This window comes from Hemicordylus capensis, chromosome 5 (genome assembly GCF_027244095.1).
Source record: "Hemicordylus capensis ecotype Gifberg chromosome 5, rHemCap1.1.pri, whole genome shotgun sequence".
NCBI classification, from domain to species: domain Eukaryota; kingdom Metazoa; phylum Chordata; class Lepidosauria; order Squamata; family Cordylidae; genus Hemicordylus; species Hemicordylus capensis.
In genome coordinates this window covers 105,721,972-105,730,616 of record NC_069661.1, presented here as the reverse complement: position 1 = coordinate 105,730,616, position 8,645 = coordinate 105,721,972, and the positions used below count along the sequence as shown (strand labels likewise).

At 43.6% G+C, this 8,645-nt stretch overlaps 1 long non-coding RNA gene across 1 annotated transcript; it reads right to left on the bottom strand.

The window, feature by feature from the left end:
• Nucleotides 1-6,026: 6,026 nt before the first annotated feature.
• Nucleotides 6,027-8,423, bottom strand: LOC128327050 (uncharacterized). Its single transcript, XR_008308427.1, has 2 exons — nucleotides 8,388-8,423; nucleotides 6,027-8,064 (listed from the first exon to the last, which is right to left on the bottom strand). It is a non-coding gene; the product is annotated as an uncharacterized LOC128327050 (long non-coding RNA).
• Between the last annotated feature and the right edge of the window lie 222 nt (nucleotides 8,424-8,645).

Sequence of the window (8,645 nt, the reverse complement as noted above, 5' to 3'; positions counted from 1 at the left end):
TGCTTGTGAATCCCTGGTTGGGGCTGCCTTTTAACCCCAACCCTGGCAGCATCCAGAATGGGATGTAACGTTTCGGCATCCAAACCAGAAGTCTTGGCAGTGAAACTTTGTGCCAACCAAAAGGTTCAAATTGGAGCTTGGCAGGGTTGCTTTCAGCTCTGAACCGCAGTTTCATGAATTTGGACATAATGGAGTTCCAACCTATTTAACTCTGGTTCTGTGTTACATCTGAATTCAGCCATTGTGTCCTTCATGTGACTGAACTCCTAACTTATCACAGGGGTGTTTTGTTTTAGAGCAAGCAGGTATTGAGACATGCCATTATTGTCCTCCTCCACTCACAATAGCCATTTTAAAGCAGAGTGCCTGAAAATGTATCTGGGCTTCCCAAGCTTTCTCTGAGGGACTCACCAATATTTTTATCATCCTGGCAGCCAGCCTTGTTCATACACATATTATCCTACTCGTGCTTGAGTAACTTATATTGCATTGCCCTTGTGTGAATTTACAAAAGCAATTTTATTTTTCCAAGGAGGAGATTTTTTCCCCTCCAATAACACTCTGTTGGAACTCCCACATAAGCCTCACTAAAACAAATGGAAGCTAGGCAGCAGTAGTTTTTAGTCAATTGCATCCAAGGAAGGAACTGTCTTTTAGCCAGCAGTCTAAATATCTAAATAGCTTTGCTCCTGAGGCAGTAATTTTTAAACTTGGGTGGATGAATTTAAAAACCTGGGTAGGAACTGCTGTGTTGACTCACAAGGTACCAAAATGCTGCCTTGTAAGTCATAATATCTCCTCTACCCATTCACACCTGTTTTATATGGGCTACCATATGGAAGCCATTTAAATTCCTCCCCATGGGGCTGTTATTTATGTGCAGGAAGCCATTAATTTCCAGCCACTTACCATGCAGATTTATGAGAGCGGAGGTCACATCACCAAAAGCCTGCATAAATGGCTTGTGGTTCCCAAAAAATCCTGATTTGTCTGGTGAAACACTACCAGTTGGTTGCATGGGAATAGCTACCACAGGGAGGGAAGTACTACAGATTTCATGTGACCATATTGTGTGTACCAGCTCTAATAAACACAGGGAGACAGTCATATAGAGCATCCTGAGCCTCGGATAATATCAAATGGGCATTCTAGAGGATGGGACACAAAATCCCATCCTCTAGATGGGACATGAAATCTCAAGAGTGATCTGCTTTCACTGTTTCTCTTCAGCCCTAGTCACCAGTGGTGGCTGGTGCAGGAACCACCAGGGGTGGTGGTGAGAGGCACCTTTAAGTGTACATTAGTAGGTGCTTACCTCCCATACTGCCACACCTGAAAGCAATTCCCAGCAGCAGTGTGCCACCCAGCACCTGCTGCGGTGTCAGATTGGCTCCATTTGGGTGGCAAGCAAATGGCCTCCACGCATATACAGAGGCCAGCTGAGTGGCGGAGCTGATTCTCCACCACAGCAGATGCTGTGTGGCATGCCACTGCTGTGAAGAGCTTTCATGTGCTGCATTATGGGAGGTAAGCACCTACTAATTTACATTTCATGGTTCCTCCCTCATGCCCCCTCAGCAACGCCTGCTACCAGCCTTCACTGCTACTCACGTATTATGTTCAGCTCACGTACAATTTGTGTGCAGTGTATGCATATATAGATCTGTTTGCAGATCCAACATAGGAAGCTGCCATAGTCAGACCATTGGTCTATCTAGCTCAGTATTGTCTTCACAGACTGGCAGCGGCTTCTCCAAGGTTGCAGGCAGGAATCTCTCTCAGCCCTATCTTGGAGATGCCAGGGAGGGAACTTGGGACCTAGATGCTCATCCCAGAGCGGGTCCATCCCCTAAGGGGAATATCTTACAGTGCTCACACTTCTAGTCTCCCTTTCATATGCAGCCAGGGCAGACCCTGCTTAGCTAAGGGGACAAGTCATGCTTGCTACCACAAGACCACCTCTCTTCCTCGGCTTCTGATTACTGAAGCACTGGCCATCACGGTGCTTCCCCCTTCACACAAACAGCTCCATGGAAGGTGAGGTGGAGGGGATGAGTGACAGTGGGACTTCCTACCTGTTTTCAGCTGCTGTAACCATGAGCAGGGTTTCTTTTGCAAATGTCTGAATGGTGTGTCTATGTAAGGTGTACAGTAGCACAGTCCTTATCTATACCCTTCATTCGAGGGGCCCTTTACCCAGGTTCACTTTTAAAGTGAACGCAAGTATCATCATTCACACACAAACCTGTACATGTGTAATACATCCAAACACATGTGCAGCGCAATGCCTGAGTAGGGCTTCTGTAACAGTCAAAGCCAGAGTTTCACAACTCCCCCACCCACACTGAGATTTGTATCCTTTGTTGGGCACTGACTTTGGTGAGTTTACCACCAGTCAAATGTCTCATAAAGTAAGCAGTACATGTAGAAAGATAAGTTGCTTCACCAGCTTTAGCCCCCTGAAACACAGAGATGGGAAAAGGTTGGTGGGGAAGCTGAAAAGCTTTAGATACCTTTTCCCCTCAGAAGTAGAAGGGGTTGCAACTTTCCTGTCTTGAGGGAGTATTTGTTTTATAGCTGCTCCCCTCATAAATACAAAGTAATCTTATGTCTGAATAAGACATTATTCCAGGAACAACTCCATTTTCTCCTTCTCCTTTCCCTCCTTTTACTTTCTGACTTTCCCTCCTTTTACTTTCTGACATTCTCTACAGGATCACCACTGGGGCAAAGTTATAATCAACAAAACGTAAAGGACCACTAGATAGAATACAGCAGTATTCTTCAAGCTCTTTTTGTCCAAGCTTCTTCATCACCACCACCACTGAGTTCTATTAGTTCTGCCCACCTGGTTGTCTGTTAAGTGCCCTCTGAGTCTGTGAACATTCTACTCCTTTGAGTTACATTATGGTAAGGGGGGGGGTTGGGTGTTTTTCTTCAGGTTTTTGTGAAACAGACATATCTTCAGGTGACCCCAAGTCTTCTAGTACCTCCGTCTCATCTGCAGGTGCTCTAGATATGCATCCATAAGGATCATAACATTTCCAACTCTTTGGAAAATAGATATAGTATGATTGTTTGGATTTCAATATCAATTTTAAAATGGAAAAAACTGGAGCCACAGTTTTTAACAGATTACTCCTCCCTTTGGGCATATAAACCCAGTCTCTTTTATGAAGAGTTTTAAAGTGCTGTTTTAAAACATTTCAATGTGTTTTAATATCTATCAATTTTAATATCTATCTTATGAAGACTGGAGAGTAGCAAATGTAACACCGATTTTCAAAAAGGGATCCAGGGGCGACCTGGGAAATTACAGGCTGGTTAGCCTAACGTCCGTTCCAGGCAAATTGATGGAAAGCATCCTCAAGGATAAAATTGTAAAGCACCTAGAAGAACAGGCCCTGCTGGGAGTGAGCCAGCATGGCTTCCGCAAAGGTAAATCTTGCCTCACCAACCTTTTGGACTTCTTTGAGAGTGTCAAAGAGTGTGTGGATCAAGGTGATCCAGTTGACATAGTCTACCTGGACTTCCAAAAAGCTTTTGACAAAGTTCCTCATCAAAGACTCCTGAGGAAACTTAGCGGTCATGGGATAAGGGGACAAGTACATGTGTGGATTGCTAACTGGTTGAAAGACAGGAAACAGAGGGTAGGTATAAATGGAGAGTTTTCACAATGGAGGGAAGTAAGAAGTGGGGTCCCCCAGGGATCTGTACGGGGGCTGGTGCTTTTTAATTTATTCATAAATAATCTAGAAGAAGGGGTAAGCAGCGATGTGGCCAAATTTGCAGATGATACCAAACTCTTCCGGGTAGTGAAATCCAAAACGGATTGTGAGCAGCTCCAAAAGGATCTCTCCAAACTGGGGGAGTGTGTGACAAAATGGCAAATGCGGTTCAATGTTAACAAGTGTAAAGTGATGCACATTGGGACGAAAAACCCCAACTTCAAGTATATGCTGATGGTATCCGAGCTGTCAGTGACGGACCAGGAGAGGGATCTTGGGGTTGTGGTGGACAGCTCGTTGAAAGTGTCGACTCAATGTGCGGCAGCTGTGAAAAAGGCAAATTCCATGCTAGGGATCATTAGGAAGGGGATTGAAAATAAAACGGCTAACGTTATAATGCCCTTATACAAAACTATGGTGCGACCACACTTGGAGTACTGCGTACAATTCTGGTCACCACATCTTAAAAAGGACATTGTTGAACTGGAGAAGGTACAGAAGAGGGCAACCAAGATGATCGGGGCCTAGAGCACCTTTCTTATGAGGCAAGACTACAACACCTGGGGCTTTTTAGTTTAGAAAAAAGACGACTGCGGGGAGACATGATAGAGGTCTATAAAATCATGCATGGTGTGGAGAAAGTGGAGAGAGAGAGATTCTTTTCCCTCTCCCATAACACTAGAACCAGGGGTCACTCCATGAAATTGATTGCCAGGAGGTCTAGGACCAACAAACGGAAGTACTTTTCCACACAATGTGTGATCCACTTGTGGAACTCTCTGCCACAGGATGTGGTGACAGCCAACAACCTGGATGGCTTTAAGAGGGGTTTGGATGACTTCATGGAGGAGAGGTCTATCAATGGCTACTAGTCGGAGGGCTGTGGGCCACCTCCAGCCTCAAAGGCAGGATGCCTCTGAGTACCAGTTGCAGGGGAGTAATGGCAGGAGAGAGGGCACGCCCTCAACTCCTGTCTGTGGCTTCCAGCGGCATCTGGTGGGCCACTGTGCAAAACAGGATGCTGGACTAGATGGGCCTTGGGCCTGATCCAGCAGGGCTGTTCTTATGTTAAGAAGGGGTACCTTGTTAATTTACTAGCACATTTTAATTGATCTGTTTCTTTTAAAAAATGCATTCTATTTTTTCTGTGTAGCGATGGCCAAAGCAGTGCACAGAGTAAAGTCTACAAAGGGACAATATACCAAAACATTACTTTTAAAACCAAATCCAATTTTTAAAAAAATTCCACATATTGGAGGTTGTGCACATGATCAAAAAATGCCAGCAGGGGGAGAGCTGGTGGGGAGGCAGGCTCCTGCCTGTCTTTCCACACATGATCTCCCTCCCCAGTTCGCTCTACGACTTGCCACGGCACATGAGTGGCAAAGCAAGGAGTGATGGAGCAGGGAATTGGAGGAGGAAGTCCTCCGGCTTCCTACAATGCATCGTGCCAGGAGAGCAGTGCATTGAGGGATCCTCCCTCAGCTGGGCACTCTTGCTGCCTGACTCAGTGTATGCTTGGACTGTACGCAACCCAAGCATACGCACGGCCCTGGTGCTGGGGTTAAAGGCATATTTGCACTCCTAATCCTGGCTAAAGGCTAGGGCTAAAAGTATGGTTAGGTGGAGCCGAAGCGATGGGATCAGGAGTGATCCCACCACTCAACATGAGCAGCCTAAACCAGGCTGGACTGCCCTAGCCTGGGTTTGGCTGTTCGCAAGAATAGCCTCATCTCCTGACTAAAAAAGATAGAAAAGGGATATATAAAGAAGGAAGTGTTGAGCTTCCGGAGAAGAGGGTTCTGCATTGTGAATTCCTAAATTGTGGGCAACTTGACCTCCAACGATGAGACACTCCTTAGGAACACATGCTAGGAGAGAGAGTCTTGACTAGTCCTACATACTATTAACAACACTATGAATGGATGATTTAAAGATATGCACAAGCACACAATACAGACACGCAGGCTCTCCTTTTAGGGAACAATCCCTGGCACATTTAATGAAAATATCATTGAAATCCAGTTTGGGGTAAAATACTGAAGTAGGACTTTTTAAGAGGGGGGGGGAAAGAGAAGAATTAGAATAGCAAAGCCTACCTTGTGGAATAGGGGAATTAAATCTAATTTTCAACATGACCAGCTAGTGGTCTCAGCAGCTACATTTTCTATATTCATAATATGCATAATGTTGCCTTGAAATTCTACGGGGATTAAAAAGGAAATATATATATTTGAGAGTCAGCAATCTTCAAGAAGGACCAGTATTGTCTAGTTAATAGGTTTAAAAATCAGAAGACACGTGAAAGCCACATTTAATGTGTTCATAATTTAACAGACTCCTATTCTACTATTTATGGAAAGCTTACTTTGGAAGAACAATGCTTCTTAAATCCATAACTGCAAGTGAAGTACCGGAAATACCACAGCAGGTGATTAAAAAGGAGCTATTATGTCCCAGATCATCAAGCGCAGCTGAATATATCCATGACCTTGAAAGACAGACACTGGTTCCGATCCACCGGACAGTTAAGCAAAACATTTGAGCAAAAGCACTTGTAATTCTGATCCAGACATTATACATTAGTAGAGACTGCCATACTAACCCAAGAATCATGTGCATGGCTGAATCTCCCACTAAGGGCTTATTTTTAAATATACTTTACATTTTATTTAAAAAACAATTTAGAAATAAACATTTCACATGACCAATGTCAGCTTTATCCTATATCCCAGCCCCTTTCCCCAAGCTCACACTTACAAAGTTATCCCTCCCATCCTGCCTAGTAACTCTACAAAACAATATTATGTCTACCAAGTGCAAGTATGAAAAAGAAAATAGACCTGACCAGACCAAACCAATCCAAAAAACAGGAAGAAGTGATGCTGAGCTTAAAAGACATCTGCATGATGATGTAGATTGCATAATTAATTTTCAAACATTTCCATAAATAAAGATCAAATACTTGAATAACTTTCTCATGTTCCCCATGCCTGTTGTGTACAATTTTTGCATATGATAAGGACTGATGTTTACATTATGGGAGAGATGGAGCCCTTCCTGTGGCTACATCCTGTGCTGCTCCAGTAATATTTAGCCCCTTCTCTTCTCAGTGTGTGGCAGAATTGCTTCCATGCAGTTAGAACATCTAAAAAGTTGCAGGTTTCTGTAATTATGTAGTTAGATACTGTATATTGCAAGTGGCACACTCCCAAGGAGGCTAAGCATCATCTGTGTAGTTGTTAACAGATTCTACAACAGAATCAACTGTTGTAGAATATTAACAGTTGTTAAAGCAACCCACATGGCTAGAAGTGTTTAGATGTCCATGTGGGAATAGCTCCTGCAGAAGATGTAATCATGCTGGTAAGATGAACATCTAAAAGAAGTCTAAGAATGTAGAAGTCACATGGAAGGCATAGGATCACATGAAGATAATCACGGCAATTTTGGGCAGGGAGGCAGGTTGACATGACACTGTACATGTGCTTTGTTTGTTTGTTTTAGAGCAAGAGTGAGCGAGCAATGCTCCTCTTCTTTGAAATACCAACAGTTCTGCTATGGTAGCCAGTGGTCTTGGTGCTTGGACACATAGTTCCCAGAAGCTTTGAAGGCCCCAGTTCACCTAGATTTATTTAGATGATCCAAATACTCACTAAGTTTATTGTTACAACCCAGACCTAGCTGTACTTTCCATTCTTCTATCTCTTGAGAACCAATAGAAGATCTTCTATAGATGGAGTCTGCATGATTGTTCTATTAACTCTCCTTCTATTCTCATCTTCTGTGAGCTCACCAGCTCTATTGTCCATTTAATGACTGCTTCCATCAGCATCATATTGGCATCAGACTAGCCTGTTGATGACAGTGATAGGCAAACAGTGATGGCATAGGCAAACTTCTGCTGCCTATTAACGTTGGTGTTGAAAGCCCATACTGTGTACTGGAATTCCTCTTCTCACAAGAGACATGGCTGTAATGGCCATTTCTCTCTCTTATTCCAGCCAAAAACTGTGTAGCTTGTACTTCTTTAACTAGGAATCCAGCAGAAAGATCCTGTGCTTGCTGTGCCTGCTCTTCCCCATGCAAAGATGGTGATGGGTTCTGAGCCTCAGGGGTTGGACTACGAGCTGCGTTGTTTGGAAAGGAAAGCATTTGGGTCAAAAATATCTATAGTTCTTCAAATGAACAGCATCTGAGTTAGATGATCCAGAGCATCTCGCCAAATTAAAATCAATTTCGTTCTCTCCAGGTGTCCCCTTATTGCCAAGTTGTGTCTTTATTATCTTTGTTTACAGCAAAGAAGGAAAGTAAATATAAACTCTTAAATAACATCCTGTTGAGGGAAAGGAGACAAATATTGACTGAGTCTATCTTTCCAGCACTTTTCTGCAAAAGATAGAACTTGTTAGAAAAATGTAATCAGGAATTCTCCCCCCCACCCCCCAGTATATATTGGTACTTTGTTTTCAAGCAGAAGAATGTAAGATCTAGTTATACATAAATGTAACTCAGCCAAGGGAACTCAATATGAGATGTCACCAGGGACCTTAAACTGGGGGTTTTGGTAAGCAGACTCAGGTACTTTGCTCTCTGTATTGCAGAAGTGCCTCCATGTCTGCAGCAGACCAGAAAACAAGCAGTAGTGTGGCTACTCACTCAGCAGCTGTCAGCTGACAAAAGGGGCCAATCATGTTCCATCCAACCCTTAAAAGCTTCAGACTTCAGCCTGGCTCTTTTATATGGCAGCTTCTCATCAAGCTGTGCTTCAGGCTGTGTGGCTTAATTGCCTGCCTGCCTGCCTACATACTTATCTGCTTGCCCAGAGCTTGATTTCCCTCCATATTTCAAATGTTGCAAATATTTCTTATATCCTCTCAAAACCATCTTTAGCACCCTCTCACATACACAGCCACC